Source organism: Ovis aries, chromosome 3 (assembly GCF_016772045.2).
Source record: "Ovis aries strain OAR_USU_Benz2616 breed Rambouillet chromosome 3, ARS-UI_Ramb_v3.0, whole genome shotgun sequence".
Taxonomy (NCBI): domain Eukaryota; kingdom Metazoa; phylum Chordata; class Mammalia; order Artiodactyla; family Bovidae; genus Ovis; species Ovis aries.
Window position 1 is genome coordinate 25,381,252 of NC_056056.1, and position 18,612 is coordinate 25,399,863.

Consider the following 18,612-nt stretch of genomic DNA (forward strand, 5'->3'; position numbering starts at 1 on the left):
AAAAGAAGGTATCTGAGCATGAGAATTAAGGCACTGCTAGTTAGGTATGTCTCATAATGTCAAGATATTTATTTACAACCATACCTAGAAGGAGGTCATTAACTTCGAAAAGATGTCAGAAAGATTGAGAATGACAGAAGCTACATTCCGAAATCACTGGGATGAGACCTGTAAAGAATGTCTCACATGGATACTAACAATGGGTGATAAAGGACAAAAATGTGGTCTGGACTCAAGTGCCAGTGCACTGAGAGGAGATCTGGTCTGGACTAGAACACCTACATTTCTGCTTCAGCGCATTTGCATTACTGACCACATCTGTAATACTTTGTGTTTGCATATCGACTCTGCAACAGGCTAAAGAAACTTGCAGGGGTGCAAATGACTCTTTGTGTCATTTCTCTTCCACTATCTGAGAGTTTTAAATAAAATCTCATTAAAGGCAATGGCACCCCACTCCAGTACTCTTGCCTGGAAAATCCCATGGACGGAGGAGCCTGGTAGGCTGCAGTCCATGGGGTCGCGAAGAGTCAGGCACGACGGAGTGACTTCACTTTCACTTTCCAGTTTCATGCATTGGAGAAGGAAATGGCAACCCACTCCAGTGTTCTTACCTGGAGAATCCCAGGGTCGGGGGAGCCTGGTGGGCTGCCAATATATGGGGTCACACAGAGTCAGACACGACTGAAGTGACTTAGCAGCAGCAGCAGCATTAAAAGATCCAGCCTGGTCTTTGTCAACCAACAGGGAGAAAAAGTGATAAAATACCAGATGGGAGAGCAAGGTTTCCTCTCTCAGGGGTGCAGTTAACACAGCAGTTTGCAAAGGCAACTATGTGGCAGCTTACAGAGGGAGCTGAAGGAGAGGAAAAAAATCCCCAGTTGTTCAGAACACACCGTGGGGAAGTCTCAGAAATCACTGGGAGACGGTTTAACGAGTCAGAGGTTTGGCAAACTTATTTTGACTTTATGATATAATTTGGGTTATATGAAAATGAGAAAAAAACTCAGAGTAGGTAAATGATTTGCCAAATATGATACTTCTATTCTCTTCAATAAAGCAAGTATTTTAAAAAGTACTTTCTGTGGGCTAGACACTGTACCTGATAAACCCCGGGAATTATAGATCTTGAACCCCCAAACTCTCTCACAAATTCAGGATCCTATACACTGTGTCAAGATGGCTTTAAAATCCAAATAATGGAAGGTATTGAACTTGCGCCCTGAGGTTTCTTTCTACTCTGGAGTTCAAAGGCTATAAGGCATTTTTCCCTAGGTGAGATTGAACTGATATCTGAGCAGAGAGTAGTGAAGTCTGAGTGTAGCTCCAGGTGTTTGGAAAAAAAGTGGAAGACTTTTTTTTTTCCCCTCTGAGCAAGAAAGGAAACTGTCTTATGAAGTTTAGGCAGGTCAAAACTTTTAATAGTTTGTGGTTTGTTTCCATATTGTGTTTTGCATGCTAAGTCACTTCAGTCGTTTCCAACTCCTTGCAAACCTATGGACTAGCCTACCAGGCTCCTCTGTCCATAGGATTTTCCAGGCAAGAATACTGTAGTGAATTGCCATTTCCTCCTCCAGGGGATCATCCTGACCCAGGGAATGAATCTGTGTCTTTTATGTCTCCTGCATTAGCAAGCAGGTTCTTCACCACTAGCGCCACCTTGAAAGCCCACTTCCATACTGTGTTAGTCATTCCAAATTCAAAATAAATCATGTTCTTTATGTTCTGGGGGTTTCCCAGGTGGCACAGTGGTGAAAAATCCACCTGCCAATGCAGAGGTTGCAAGAGATACACGTTCGATCCCTGGGTCAGGAATATCCCCCAGAGTAGGAAATGATAACCCATTTCACTATCCTTTCCTAGAAAACTCCATGGACAGAAGAGCCTGGAGGGCTACAGTGCATGGGGTCACAATGAGTCAGACATGACAGAACACACACACGCACACACACAATTATGTTTCCAGAACCTAAGCCCAAAGGGGGAAGTACAAGCAATAATTTCATTATAAAAAATAGGTTTTATGATAGTGTCAAGCACAGGAGCAGAACCACAATCTATATAATCAGGACACATTTTAGGGAAAATTCAATCTCAGTTTACATTGATAATAACTAGCAGTTGGTCAGGCAAGAGGACAGACAAGGGCAATCTAAGTAGCTGTTGTTGAACAAGCAAAGGTGTGACAGAACAGGGTGATTCTAAGAAAATATAAACACTTCTCTGATTTTAAGCAGTATAAAGGAAAAGACTGGCAAGAAAATTGGAGAGGTAAGTATGATTTTCCTCTAACCATAAAGAGGAAGGGAGTCATTTGTAAAAGTATGTGATTCCACTGTTTGTAGATGATATAATACTATGCATAGAAAATCCTAAAGATTTCACAAAAAATCTACTAGAGCTCATCAACAAATTCAATCAAGTTGCAGGATACAAAATTGACATACAGAAATATGTTGCATTTCTGTACTCTAACAACAAACTATCAGAAAGAGAAATTCAGAAAACAATCACATTAAAAAAGTAAAATACCAAGAAATAAATCTAACTAAGGAGGTTAAAGGCCTGGATTCAAAAATTTTAAGGTCCTGATGAAAGAAGTTGAAGATGATACAAATTGAAATAAAGACTATGTTTATGGATTGGAAGAACTATACTGTTAAAAAAACCACATTTCCTAAGATAATCTATAGATTCAAAGCAATCCTATCAAAATAATATGATTTTTGATAGAACTAAAACAAATAATCACAAAAATTTGTATGGAAACACAGAAGACTCTGAATAGACAAAGCAATCTTGAGAAAGAACAGAGCTGGAGGTATAAAGCTCCCTGACTTCAAACTATATTACAAAGCTATCATGTTCAAATCAGTATGATACTGGCACAAAAAGACACAGATTAATGAAACAAAATAGGGAGAAAATATGTTCAAATGACATAGCCAATAAGCAGTTAATATCCAAAATATATGAACACCTCATACAATTCTATATCAAAAGAACAACCTGATTATAAAAATAGACAGACTACCTGAATAGAAATTTTTCCATAGAACACATAGAGATGACTGATAGGTGCATGAAAAGACACTTAACCTTGTTAATTGTCAGAGAAATGTAAATCAAAACCATGATGTTATCTCACACCTATCAGAATGGCTATCATGAAAAAAGACCACAAATAACACACATTGGTGAAGATGTGGAGAAAAGGGAATACTGTTGGTGGGAGTGTAAAATTGGTGCAGTCACTAAAAAAAAAAAAAAAAAAAAAAAAACCACACACAGTATGGAATTTCCTTTAAAAATTAACAGAGAAAAATAGAACCAATCCAGCAATTCCACTTATATCTGAGAAAAAATAAAAGCATTAATTTAAAAAAATATATGTACACTCATGTACATAGCAGCTGAAGATAAGAGTAGGGGATGAAGAGACACAAACTATTATGTGTAAAATAAATAAGCTACAAGGATATGTTACACAGCCTAGTGAAAGTGGAAGGCGCTCAGTCGTGTCCGACTCTTTGTGACCCCGTGGATGATACGATCCATGGAGTTCTCCAGGCCAGAATACTGGAGTGGGTAGGCTTTCCCTTCTCCAATACAGCCCAGGGAATATAGCAAACAATTTATAACTTTAAATGGAGTATAATCTATAAAAATTTTGAATCATTGTGTTATACACTTGAAACTAATATAATTTTCTAAATCAAATATACATCAATAAAAATAAAAACTCTTTGGAGGTGCCACCTGTTAATTTAAGGAACAAAGAGAATGGTGTAACAGATTCACATGGCCCTCTGACTGATTCAAAATTTAGCCAGAGTGATTGTATTCTGGTGTTGAAAAGACCTGTAACCCTGTGGATACTCAGTAATTGTTTTTACATATAAATGAATGAACTCAACGATTTAACTGATTCCAGTAACAGGAAGGATTATCTACTAATGTTTTTGCATTGTGGTTAGAAAGCTGAGTAGAAGGCAGATGTCAACTTGATTCTTTGGAAAGTCCATTTTCTGTATCTCCATTCTCAGTCCAAATAACACTGGACACAACTATGTGTCTTAGCTGATCCACCATTATGATGATGAAATAATCTGGGGAGAAATACTGTGCTTTCCTCAATAATGCATTCCCACCACCATCAGAAGGGAGAGCTCAAACTAACCTTGGTAAACAGGCTACCAAGTAAAAATAAAGAAACCAGCAACTAATAAATAAATTAACCAATAAGACAGTGACATCACTAGAACATTACTAATTTTTTTTTTTCAGCAAAGGTAGGTCTAACCTTAGAAAAGATATCAAAAAGACATAGAAGATAGGCATGATATCAGGGTGTCTTTGAGTCAACGGCTAAACTCTGAGATATGCCACACATTTATCTCCAGGAAGTCCTGGATATTTCCAAGACAGGACCACATTGAGCAAGAGGGACATCCTAAAGCTGAGCCAACTGAGATTTACTTGGTAACGTGACTATTTGATATACAGTATTTTATACCATTTCCCAATTGTTTTCCCTATTTTAACAAGTGGTTCTCCTCTTCATAGACTAGGAAACTGTGAAATTCACATTCTACCATTATAGAGTCTCCACAGGATATTTCCAGATTTCATGGAACTCAAAGCTTACACAGTATAAAGTATGTCTTGAGGTGAGGACAGATGGAGAGGCAAGTAGTCGCATTTTGCTTTGGACTAAAAGAGAAAAAAATAGTAATAAAAGGACTTAGAAAGTGGGAAAAGGTCAATCCAGTCATTCATTTGAATGCCAGATTAAGCAGTTGGGACATTTTAAGCAAGCTCGTGAAGTAATTGTTATTTAATAGTGATTTATGGTTATCTTTATAAACTTATTCTAGTGTAATTTAGCTGAAATGTGATCCCTCTATTAGATGATGGAGCAATAAGCTATTGGCTTACACTATGAAGCCTTGACTCCAATGTAGATTTTCCTAATGATATGAATCCTTCTGAACTTCAGGATTTGGAAGCCATTTTATATATATCTATATCTGCTTTTTCACTTATAAAAGAAAACTGGATATACAATGGGAAGTAATTATCAAATACTAATATTTCAATATGAGCCTAAGGTCCTTTATTCAAATGCAAAATGAAGACGCTTCCCCTCTAAAAATACCCATGCTGTGGTCTCTAAAGTAATTGAAGAGACAAGGATATGCTGTCAGATACTCGGCGATTTTCTCTCATCTCTCTTTCTCTCTGTCTGTGTGTGTGTGTGTGTGTGTGTGTGTGTGTGTGTGTGTGTCTCATAGATATGTATACTCAGGAGTTAAAAACCACATCTCTAAATTTAACAGAGAAAATGTAACATAATTAACCCAGTATAAAAAAATTTGACTACTAGAATATTCCCGCACTTTCAAGATTTTTCTTCCATAAATTACTTTATTCTATACATTTGGTTCCCCAATTAGTAGCATCAAAATTCTGACTTCTATTTCAGAAAGGTGTGCTGGTATTCTTGTACTGTCTTACACTCACTTTGCACATTTAAAGTCAGGTAGAATGAGACCTCGCTAAATTTACAATTTACATGTTACAATTTAATTGATTATCTTACTTTGGAATTCTTTATGACTTAAGGCAAATTAATTGAGTGTCTTATGCCTGAGGCCAGCAAGTCACTTCGGAGAAAGGTTAAGATCAAATTGGGAAGAAAAGACAGCCTTCGGGTAAAATCCTAAGAAGCTTTCTTCTTATTTTTATCATATGAGGACACAATGGGAAAACAGCTATATATGATTCAGTTTACATACAAGCTGATACACAGCCACTAAATCTGCCAGAGACTTACTTATGGACTTCCCAGCTTCCATTACAGGGAGAGATACATTTCTGTTGATACAAGCCACACAGTCTATGGTATTGTACCTAGGAAGCTTATCTTCTCCTTATTTGTATGTTTTCTACATACTTTGATATTTGAAATGTTATGTGCTGGAAAGGCCACTTACGTTTCTAGAACAGACTGAATTTTATGCAACCATTTTTTTTCTTGAATTAACAGCAATGCAGAAAATTTAAAAAAAAAAACAGCAATAACAGCAAAATATACAATGGTATGCTCTCTTAATTCCCTAGGATGGATTAGAATCTGTGTTAAAGTTATAATTATTATAAAAATGAATTGTCTCATTTATTACAGATTGGAACTGAATCAGCTACACATGGGTTGGAAAAATTATATCCAGTGTTTCTGTTTTCAGGTAAAAACTGTGCGTATCTTTATAAGGAAAAGCCTCAAGGGAGGCAGTGAGACCTCCTCAGTGTAAAAGATTAAGCGTGAGTTAAATGACTGCTCTCAAAAATGCTGTCAAGAGGACCCTTACTCAAAGTGAGAGCAGACAAAGAAAGACAAATATTGTATGATTTCACTTATGTGTGAAATCTTAAAAAAAATATGTTGTACTCATAGGGACAGAGAACAAACTGGTTGTTCTCTGTATCCATAGATACAGCAAACAGACTGGTGGGGAGTATGGAGCGGGTAAAACGGGTGAAGATGGTCAAAAGGTACAAACTTCTGGTTATAAGAAAAATAAGCTCTGGAGATGCAATGTACAGCCTGGTGATTAAAGCTGACAATGTTGAACTGTATACTAGAAAGCTGTTAAGTGTATAGATCTTAAAATTTTTCAACACAAGAAAAAGAAATTTGTAACTGTGTAAGGTGTACAAAATTAAAAGATGCTTGATCCTTGGAAGAAAAGTTATGACAAACCAAGATAGCATATTAAAAAGCAGAGATATCACTTTGCTGATAAAGGTGTATCTAGTCAAAGTTATGCTTTTTCCAATAGTCATATATGGATGTGAGAGTTGGATCATAAAGAAAGCTGAGCCTCAAAGTTTTGATGCTTTTGAACTGTGGTGCTGGAGAAGACTCTTAAGAGTCTCTTGGATAGCAAGGAGATCAAACTAGTCAATCCTAAAGGAAATCCGTCCTGATTATTCATTGGAAGGACTGATGCTGAAGCTGAAACTCCAATACTTTGGCCACCTGATGCCACCTGAAGAACTGACTCATTTGAAAAGATCCTGATGCTGGGAAAGACTGAAGGCAGGAGGAGAAGGGGGCGACAGATGAGATGGTTGGTTGGCATCACCGACTTGATGGACATGAGTTTGAGTAAACTCAGGGAGTTGGTGATAGAGAAGCCTGGCATGCTACAGTCCATGGGGTCGCAAAGAGTCGAATACAACTGAGCGACTGAACTGAACTATACTGAAGGTGATCTATAGTGACTAAACCTACTCCAATAGTCATTTCACAATAGATACATAAGCAAATCATCATGTTGTGAAGCTAAAACTACTGCAATATTGTATAGCAATTATATTTCAATAAAACTGAAAAATTATTTTCAGTAAAGTTGACTTTCTAAAAGTGAAACCAATAGAGACCTTCAAATTCCTCTCTAACACAGGCAGCTGTTAGTCCTGCCCCTTTGGGGATTATTTGCCTCATTGGGCAGTTCTCTCAGAAGATCTAAGATAGCCCCAACTGGCTTCCTCCTGAGGAAACACACAGTTCACTCCCTGTTGGATTTATTTGGAAAAGCAATGCATTTGTCTTGACAGTGGGATAAATTGCCATTGACCTTGGACTGTATAAGATCCACACAGCTGTATAAGATCTCTAACACAGCTGCCTGTGTCAGAGAGGAATTTGAAGGTCTCTATTGGTTTCACTTTTATAAAATCAACTTTACTGAAAATTTTTTCAGTTTTATTGAAATATAATTGCCACACAATATTGCAGTAGTTTTAGATTCACGACATAATGATTTGATTTTGTATCTATTGTGAAGACGAAGAGGTAGACGAAGTTATTCATTGCTTTCATCGCTAGGAGAAGTCCCTGTACCCTGGTACCTCTTTTTGGAAATAAAATGAGAAAACCATATAAATGGTTTTAGTCATCTCAGGAAAAAACAATGAAGTGAGGATCCCCTTATATTTTCTCATACACAATGCTTGCAGTGCAAATATTTTCAGAGCTTGGTAAATTATTCTAATCTACAGCGAAAGGAGTAGAAAGAAAAGAATGTCAGGAACCAAAAAAGATGTAGAATTCAACTAGATTATTTTGGAAAAAAGGAACCCTGCAGAAAATAAGTGTCTTTTCTCCCAGTTTGCTTATTACAACCCAGCCTGTGCATATATTCTGATACATTCTCTGACTCCTGACATTTTGAGGAAGTCTCTTATTTTTTGTCTGATCACTCTCAGATAATTAACAGTCATCCAAATATTTTCTACACAAGAACCTTGACTTGAAAACTGAAACACCCATCCCAGTGTCAGAATTATATGACATTCTCCTTTTATCCACTTTAAAGATTTACCCTACCCTACAGTGGGCTTCCCTGGTAGCTCAGATGGTAAAGCATCTGTCTACAATGCAGGAGACCCAGGTTCAATCCCTGGGTCGGGAAGATCCCCTGGAGAAGGAAATGGCAACCCACTCCAGTATTCATGCCTGGAAAATCCCATGGACCGAGGAGCCTGGTGGGCTACAGTCCATGGGGTCACAAAGAGTAGGACATGACTGAGCGACTTCTCTTCACTTCTTCACTTCACCCTACAATAGAGAGAAAAGTGTCTGTATGTGTGTGCTTGCCAACTTCCCAGTACCCCCCCCATTCTGACTGGCAGTAGTTTCAGACCCTCCAGGGCAAGGAACGGGGAAAGTGATGTTAGCAGGAAGGGCACAGCTTCCTTGGGCAGCAGTGTATGTAAGTTAGCTCCTTCTCTTGAGGACATGTGGACAACTCCTGCGAGTTTCTCATGGTTGCATCTACAGGAGACCTCCAGCTGCAACTCCCCCCATGCTTTCATTATCTCCAGCCTGGCTGGTTACTTCCAATTCCTTCCTCACTGCCCTGGACAGCTGTTAGCCTTGCCCCTCTTTGGGGATTATTTGCTTCATTGGACAGTTATCTCAGAAAGATCTAAGATGGCCCCAGCTGGCTCCCTTCTGAGGAAACACACAGTTCACTCCTTGTTTAGCTTTCAGCATTGCAACTGCTGACATAGGTTGGTGGTTTCTGCCAGGCTCTCCTCTAAGGACAGATTTTGGAGCATCAACTTTCCCTTGGTACCTTTACCTCAAAACTCTAACAGGTCAGCAAGTCTGAATACTTGCCTGAAGTTCCTTACAAAGTCTTCCCACCTGTATGGGTAAGAGAGTGGATGGCAGGCATAAACAGTACATCAACAACTTTCCAAAATAATTTTTTAAAAAGGTTTATTCAACCTCTCCATTCTTGAGAGATAGAATTTAGTATTCGAATTTATCTTTATATAGATATTAAGACCACAGAATTGAAGATTCAAATGTGAGGAATTTCATTAGCCAAGGGATCTATATCATCTTTGCTTTGATTACTCTCAGTCTTTGTAATCCTTAGCTGAAAAGGAAATAGAAAGAATTCCCTCATTGCCCATCCTAATTTATATTCATGCAGCACTTAGTTCTCCCTCTTGCTGCCAGCTCCAACACCACCAATCTCTGAGTTGCAAGAGTTTGGGGGATGAAAATATACTTTTCAGAGTTGCTGCCACTCACATTTTAATCAGTTCTTATGTAAGGCTGATCTATCTTCCAGTGAGACATGACAAAATTAAGCCTCCATAAAAGGTGTCTTAGACACCTCTGGGGATGATAGAAACACGAGGAGAAAGCCACCCCAGAGTAGAAGTCAACCCAACCAAGAGTAAATGTAAATGAAATCAGTTTGTGACTATTCAATCTAAGTATTTAGCACCTAGCGTAATGGCTGGCATATAGTACATACTCTATCCATTGCAGTTTTCACGTCATCCCTATTGAATCTCACTTTTCAAATGAAGAAAATTATATCGAGACTTTGCTTATTTTTCTCCAGTCATTCTGAGGAGAAAAATTACATAGTAGAATATACATGCAAGAACATTATAAAACCTCTTTGTGTGCTATGCATGTATGCCATCCAGAAATTTCCTGAAACTAATTATATAATGCCACAGATTAAGTGCTAATTTTGAAAACGGGGTAAAATCTGCATCTATATCAATCACATGAAGAATTCATAGAAGATAATAGTTTCATTTAATGCAAGAAGAATAATATTAAAGTGGTGGTTACCAGCCTTCCTGAAAGTCATACAATTGAGGCAGATTTCTTCTTATTCCAACTGTAGACAGAATAATGAGGGAAGCATGGTGAGTTCTACTTCCCAACTTTAGGAGAAAGAAAGGCTAGGAGTTGGGGTTGATTCCCTGGTGATCCACTCCCATTCTCATAGACATTGTTATTCATTAAGATATTCATTAGCATAACTCATGACTGAGAGACAACGATGCAATCTGTTATCATTAGAGAAAGAAAGAGAAGATTGCCAGGGATTTGCACATAATTTAGGATATAGAGAGACATTTGTCTGGCTTTTGCAGCAATGCCATTTTACTTATAAACAGTTTAGAGGAGGAATATTTATAGCCCTTAGACCTCTCCCACTGGCCCTGAAAGAAATTGGATTTCCAACCAAATCCATTTACAAGGAGAGAGCTATTCATTCTAATAAAACCACATGGTAAGTACATTAAGTAGGGGAAAAAAAAAAAAAACTGTCTTTTGATGAACAGAGAGACATTATACCCACAGGAGTGGCAGCAGACTCAGAGAAAGTGAAGCTTGGCTGCTTGTGATCTCATTTGAAAATTTCCCAGCCCTGAAAGCACAGCAGCACTACAACAGACTGGTTTAGGGTTACATAAGTTCAGTTAACCAAGGGGCCCAATTTCAGCCTTAACAGTAGGGGCATGAGGTCTTGTATGAAGAAGAAAAATGCTATGAACTCCTTACAAGGAATTTCAATTTCTAATCTATTTATATGTAGCCCTAGCACCAGAAGTAACATGAAGGGACTACCAGAGGATATAGAATATAATATTCACCTTTGGAAAATGCTTTATCTATTTGGAGAGAAAGGATCTGTGTATGCAATGTAGATCATTACAAAGTGGAACATGATTGAAAGTTAAAAATAGACTGTCAACTATTAGAGTAATTTGGGAAAATTCAGATGAACTTCCCTGTAATGCACCTTTAGGTGAAAAGAATATGAATTCCAAAGTTTGAAGAAAATATGGACTGAGTGTGGAAATTAAGAAGTGAGAAAGAAGACGGTATTAATGATTATACCCTTGTTCCTGACTTCACAGACTTAGTGAATGGTGATGATATTCACTAAGATGTGCAACAAAGAATGAAAATTGGGAGAAAATACGATGGGTTAATTTAGACGTCATGTCATGACTTAGAATGTTCTAGACAGCAGTCAAAGAAAATGTCCAGCAGTGATCTGATAATATATATAGAGTCCAGTAGATTATAAATGCTGGAGATGAAGAACTTACAGTTAGTAGGAATTGAGATTAATTCTAAAGTATTAATATTTGCTTTCCTTTCAGATTATATGAGTTAACATTCCTTTGTGACCTCTCCAAATTCTAACCTTAAAGAAAGATGTGTTATATTTAATAGCACATAGACTTAAGCATATAACTATAATATATATGTATATATATATATACACACACACACAATATTTGACACATACTACAATATTCAAATATTGCTTTAGAAAAGACATCCCCAAATGATCTCTAATTATTAGATCAGCTGTAAATGACTGCTTAGATTCATTTTTAGTTACATCTGGCAACACTTCTGGAATAAAGTCCCTGGAAAGAATCAATGCTGACTCTCTGTAAGCCAGGTAACATATAATTCTGTTTTCCAACTAGAAATAGTCAAAAAGTATTCTACAAGACTCAGTTATTTGTATCTGCTGAGCTGGGGGGCTGTTGTGCTATGGAACTGGGATCACTCATGCAGATACTAGTCAGTGGAGTTTGCTGCTGCTGCTGCTAAGTCACTTCAGTCGTGTCCGACTCTGTGTGACCCCATAGATGGCAGCCCACCAGGCTCCCCCATCCCTGGGATTCTCTAGGCAAGAACACTGGAGTGGGTTGCCATTTCCTTCTCCAATGCATGGAAGTGAAAAGTGAAAGGGACGTCGCTCAGTCATGTCCAACTCTTAGCAACCCCACGGACTGCAGCCCACCAGGCTCCTCAGTCCATGGGATTTTCCAGGCAAGAGTACTAGAGTGGGGTGCCATTGCCTTCAGGTAGTGCTATTTCTGCTAGGAGACCCACAAGCAGCACCAAAAAGCAAAGAATATAAGTAAAACAGCATACACAATATCAGCCCTCAGTGACTATGTCATAAATGTGCATGAAAATGTCCAACTAAACTTGGAAATGACAGGGAGAAGAAATTTTACATCAAGCAGAAAATTCATGATGAGAAGCAGTTGTTTCTTTATCTTACATAAAAGTCTTTCAATTTCCCTAGATGCTAGAAACTAAAACTAGTTTCTTTGCTCATCAACAAAATGAAAGAGCCAGTCTACATGTGTTCTGATGAGAATTTGAAAGATAAGTCCTGTTTTTCTCAACACACATAAAGAGTTGATGAACTTAGATCAAATAGAAGGGACTGGGGAAAGTAAGTGTTCTGAGGAATATCATCGTATAAGAAATGCACAGGGAACAAGATACCTGCAGAGATATTCCAGAGGGAGATGATGAGGCTCAACTTAAGTTAGAATGAAAAACTACTGGGTAATAAGAATACTTAGGGGGTCTTATTTATTTGGTGGCTAATAGTGCTATGTGATTATAATATTATTTGCATGTAATTCATGCAACAAGACTGTAACTCAGCGTGTAATATAGAAAAGAATGAGGTTAGAGGATTGTGTGTGCAGAGAACTCAATAAGGACAAGATGAATCTAATCTCAATGGGAAAGAAGTTCCTCTCACTCTGGGAAATTACAGAGAAATTTTTTTTTTACCCAGGTGCTTGGATATAAATAAAGTTTATAAGCAGTCTTTATGATGTTGTGTAAAATCCATGGATTCTTGGCAAATGGAAGATCAGATCTTAGCCCAATGAATGTGGAAGAGAGCTGAAAGTGAAAATGTTAGTTGCTCAGTTGTGTCTGACTCTTTGCGACCCCATGGACTGTAGCCCACAAGGCTTCTCTGTTCATGGGATTCTCCAGGCAAGAATGCTGGAGTGGGCTGCCATTCCCTTCTCCAGGGGATCTTCCCAACCCAAGGATCAAACTCATGTCTCCCTGATTGCAGGCAGATTTACCATCTGAGCCACCAGGGAAGTGACTTGGTACTAAGGAAAATGAGAGATATTTGTGCAGGAAGAGAAAGAACACTTGACCAGAACCACCCTGTGTTTGGGGAAGAGTTTTTCCCCTGCCTCTGAGTTTAATTTGCTCTTCAAGGTCACCATTACTGAATGAGATTGTTAATATGCTTTTAAGAGGGCTTCGGCTTCTAAGAAAGCTAAGTAAGCCCTGCTATCATATTATTTACTCGATTAACATCCTTTGAAATTTTTATCTTAATAGGATTTTGCAACAGTAAAATTTTTCCCAGTTCAGTGACAACAACTCTGCAGCCATGTCCTACCAAATACATCTCTGAAACTTTTGATTATTCCATATTCTTTCATTTGCATTGACATGCCACTGTCATTACTCTCCTAGACTTTTTTACTCATATCCCACTGATTTTTTTATCTACATTTCTCATCTCTGCAATTCAGTCTTCATGCTGCCACCAGAAAACAGTGTTAAAATTATTAGTGATCCATATAAAAATAAATAACCACTCACCTTCTAAAAATAAAATGTATACTTCGCCCCATGGTACTCAAAACATAAAGAACCTGTCCAATCTTTTTTTTTTTTTCCATCTGCCTCCTTTATTGTTACTCCATTCTTCATCAACCCACCACTCCGTTGTCTTTTCCAGTTTGAGGGCTGGATAATCATAGCTTACTGTGGACTGCTCTGTTTATGCATTCATGCGATCTTGGTATTTGCTGGTGTCTCCCTGCCCCTAGATATTTTGGAAGCTTCATTATAGTTCTAAATTATTCATTTCTCCTTTCTGTAAAAAGGATCAAATGTTTCGGCTACACTGAGATCAGGCCTGGCTGTGTGACTTGTTTGACCAATGAAACATGAGCAGATGTAACATTTCCTTGCAGAAGCTTTAAGAGCCATGACATAATTCTTTTTTTTTGCCATGAGAACAGCATGTCCCACTTAAGGGCTGCTTCCTCAGCTTAGATAACAGAATGAAATCCTGTTGTACAGAACTAAAGTGGACCCACACCCAGTGTGAAAGACAGGATAGATTGCCTTTGCAAACTATTCAGCAAAAGTGGATTGATACAGTGTGTGTGTGTGTGTGTGTGTGTGTGTGTGTGTGTGTGTGTGAGTTAGTCACTCAATCGTGTTCGATTCTTTGTGACCCCACAGACTGTAGCTGCCAGGCTCCTCTGTCTGTGGGATTTCCCAGGCAACAATACTGGAGTGGGTAGCCGTTGCCTTCTCCAGGAGATCTTCCCAACCCAGGGATCAAACCTAAGTCTCCTGCATTGCAGTCTGCTTCTTTCCCGTCTGAGTCACCAGGGAAGCCCCTGAATCTGGTTAAATAAGGTCCCAATACTACTTCCAGGGCTGGGGCAATTCAAAATCCTCTCCAAGTTTTCATGTCTTACTTCCTCTCTTGTATTCTTTTCTGATTCACTTCAACGAGCATTGCCTGAATTTTGCCCCACATAAAACCAACACTCAAAGCATAGCCCTCTATAGTTCTCTGTAAGAAATCTCATCATTCTTAGGAATTTATTAAGTTGGTAGCATCAGGACAATTTGGATGGTTAAGAGACTAGATGACATCTCACAGTATACAGTCCTCTGTCTATGCCGTCGTGGTTCTTCATATTTCACAACCTTCTAAACTCAGGACTACAGTTCAGGACTCTTTCCACATGGCACAGTGCTCCCCTGGGATGACAGGTCAGTGACACACTCCTATTGTGCTTCTCTCTTTGCACACCCCCACAGAGCAGTCTGTTTTCCCCAGACCTATTCCCATCATTTATTTAAACCAAAATTTCATTTGCTATGAAATCATATTTTAATGCTATCACAACTAATGTTCTACCTTGACAGATAATACCTAAAATCCTATCAGACTTTTCCATTGCAAAAGCAGTTTTAAATCCATTATCTTCTCATATCATCTCTATTTTCCCTCAGTCTCTGTGAAGGCAAGTGCCACGATTCACCTAACATGGAGTCTGCAGTCCTTAGGACAAGGCCTGACATATAGTGGGTGCTCTATCAGTTATCTGTGGGTAAATAATGAATGAATAAATGAAAGCATAAACATAGCTATGAAGTGACAAGGTAGTATCTAAAGGGGCTTTTGCTCCTAAGGAAGCTAAGTAAACCCTGTAGCCATATTATTTACTCTATTAATATTCTTTATGTGCAAAGGCTCTTCGGTTGTGTTTGACTCGTTATGACCCCATGGACTGTAACCCACCAGGTTCCTCTGTCCATGGGATTCTCCAGGCAAGAATACTGGAGTGGATTGCCCTGCCCTCCTCCAGAGGATCTTCTCAACCCAGGGATCAAATGTCTCTTATGTCTGTTAATAGGATTATGCATCCATAATAATTTTTTTCCCAGATCAATTACAACATAAGGGACAGAAGTGGAATTTCAGCTCATGTCTCTGATTCTAGTCCCTATGGCTTTATTGCACTGTGCCTCTGGCCCAGACTCGCAGCCTTTTTACTATGGAGGGGTATAAACAGAGATTGAGTAAACACAGTCCAGTGATTTCAGAGAGAGGGGTTTAAATGTCAGACAGGTATTGAACTAAAAAGTTTTCAAGATTTCTTCCAAAGTAAAATTTTAATGAGAAATATAAGAATATTTCTTATAATTAAGTAAAAAGAGATTTACTATAGGTGGCTGTAAAAATGGAATTTTTCCCTCTAGAACAGATTTTGTTTACATTCATGGAACTCTGTGGCTGCAGATCTTATAAATTCAGCACACCTGGATATGTCAAAGGGACAGTCTAGAATAAGATGTCAAAGTTATAAATTCTACCAGCAAACACTGTCTTCCTCACTCTGCAAAGATAGATGACAAGTTGTTAAATAATTCATCCTCCTCCCTCGGTGTTTACAAGTTTACAAACACAAGAGGATTTACACTTTCATAATCACACTAACCTCTCCAGTTTGAAAGCCTAGAGTTAGTTTTTATAAATGTATGAGTTTATTATTCCCTGGCTGTTGTTGTCACACAGTGAATAGTCATCATGCTCTCCTAGAAACATGTAATTTGAAATCAGATGACCTGTGTAGAGGTTTCAGCTGACCTGCTTATTGATTGCGTGACCTGGGCCAAGACATACAAGTTTCAGGTTTGTGATCTCTAAAGCAGGATTAATAATAAACATAAGTGAGTAGTGAGGCTCGAATGAGATAACATGGTGACTTACAAACTCTATTCTATGGAGACTCGGGTGGAGAGAGGTCAGACAAAAGGAGCCACAGCCCCCTTCCCGTCCTCCACTGCTTGGCTCCAGAGAAAGTCAACTTTTAACTTTTCAGATCTCAGCTTCAGGACTTCAACTCTGCAGTTCAGTCATTAGTCGACCACATCAGTGGCTGTTTCCAATATGAACATGTCCTCCCCGTTATCCAGTAGTGTCGAGCTCACAGAGCACGTCCGCATATGCTATCTCTTGTATAATCCTTACCCTGACACAAGAAAATTCTCTCTCACTTGGATGCTGAAAGACTGAGGCCTAAAAGATTAAGTGACTTGTCCTAGTTCCCAAGACAAGGCAGCAGTAGCTCCCAACCAGAGAGAGGCGTGTTCTTCCTGCAGCTCTGGGCAGTCTTCACATTCCTGTTTTCTCCAATACACAAGATACTATCTTTAATTTGAAAACTGTTTGCCTTTTGGATGACCTATGTCCTTACAGCAAACAAGGCACATTCTCATTTTTCTTCAAAGAATGAAGTTCCGGTTTATCTTAAGGAGAAGTTAAAAGCATTGATTCAAAATCTGATAGGACTTAGAACAGCCCATGTTGCTGTTTGTAACACCGTAAAGAACATACTGTCCCCAGAGCTTGGAGACAGCAATTCCAGCCCCAGCAGAGCACACTGGGAGAGAGTTGTCACTAGATGGAAAACAGCAAATGTATCAGCAACCAACGCACAGTATTTCCTTGGAAACGATACTAATTTTCTTCTCATTTAACAGGAGCAACTTCCTGGATTTTTTTTCCTAGTTGACATTCTCTGTCCATCGCCTCCATAATCCCAAATATATATTTATACTACACATATATATTATATATTAGACATATATATACATATATATTTATATGTATAAAGACAATTGCTCTAGTCACTAAATTCATTAGTTCATTCGTTTATTAAACAAGCAGTGAGCAGTTATCCTCTGCAGTGTGAATACTGAATGTACAATAATCAGTCCCTGTCATCCTGATGTTCACAGTCTTGCTACAAAGAGTTCTGAGAATGCAATGAGGAAAGACCACTATTGACTCAGGTTGTCTGTAGCAGTTTCTGAGGCAAGACGGTCCAGGCGCTGTAAGTTCATAAGTAAACAGAATCTCACTAGATGAAGATGGAAGAGGAGAGTCTATTCATTTTGGAAGGCATGACAAGCCCAAGGCGACAGTCTGAAAGGCTTGAAGAAGCAAAATGTGATATTAAAAAGCATCAGATTGCAGAGACAAGGAGTCTAGAATTCCATTTTAGCTCCCACTTATTTATTAGGTATGCAATCTTAGACAAATTATTTGATTTTCCTTTACCTTAATTGGATCATTTTTTAAACAGAAATTAGAATAGATGTCTTGTTAAAAATAACTTGGACCTTCAAGCATTGTTTTGGTTGAATTTTGGGGTTGAGTTTTAAAGGTCCCTGATAGGGCATGTTACTAATTTAGATACATTAACTAATATAATTGATAGGCTTCAAAGAGTTGGACTAACATGAGTGAGCTGATAAGTAATAACTTTAAAAAAAGACTTCCACATTAAAGTCAACTGTTCAGAAAGGTAACATAAAATATTATACTAATGCCATGAAAATAATGAATCAAATGTGGTTTCAAAACCTCAAAGATTTGTATTTACCTAATATTATTCCTTTCCTTGCTCTAACAGTCTGCTGGGGAGAATAAAATGTTCTTTTCTCGTTTAAGAGATGTTATCCATGTTTTATATTAAGACTAAATAGTACTTGCACCTCCATAATGAAAATTAAATTACAAGAATTAGGATTGAAAGCAAAGAAAAGTTTCTTTGTAGAAATTTATGGGTTGATTTTGAGATTTACATAAAAATTCAAACAGTTGAGAATAGCTAAGACAACTTGAAGAACAATGCATGAGATTTTACTCTAATGGATATTGAGATTTAAAACTACAATAATTGATGTATGTGTTGATGTAAAGATGAACATATAGTCCATGAATGCTCTTGGAGCATGATCTCTGAAAGTCACGCCTCCCAAATCCCCCTCTCTGTCTACATACTCTTATCCACCACCAGGGATAGAGCTGTATGTCATGATAGTCAGAA

The 18,612-nt window shown here is 38.2% G+C and overlaps 1 long non-coding RNA gene across 1 annotated transcript in view; it reads right to left on the reverse strand.

Annotated features, from left to right (window-relative positions):
• The window catches only part of LOC132659571 (uncharacterized), a 30,812-nt gene extending 16,714 nt beyond the window's left edge, over positions 1-14,098 (reverse strand). Inside the window, exon 1 of the long non-coding RNA XR_009600128.1 lies at positions 13,790-14,098. This is a non-coding gene — a long non-coding RNA (uncharacterized LOC132659571). The remainder of the gene's footprint in view (positions 1-13,789) is intronic.
• Between the last annotated feature and the right edge of the window lie 4,514 nt (positions 14,099-18,612).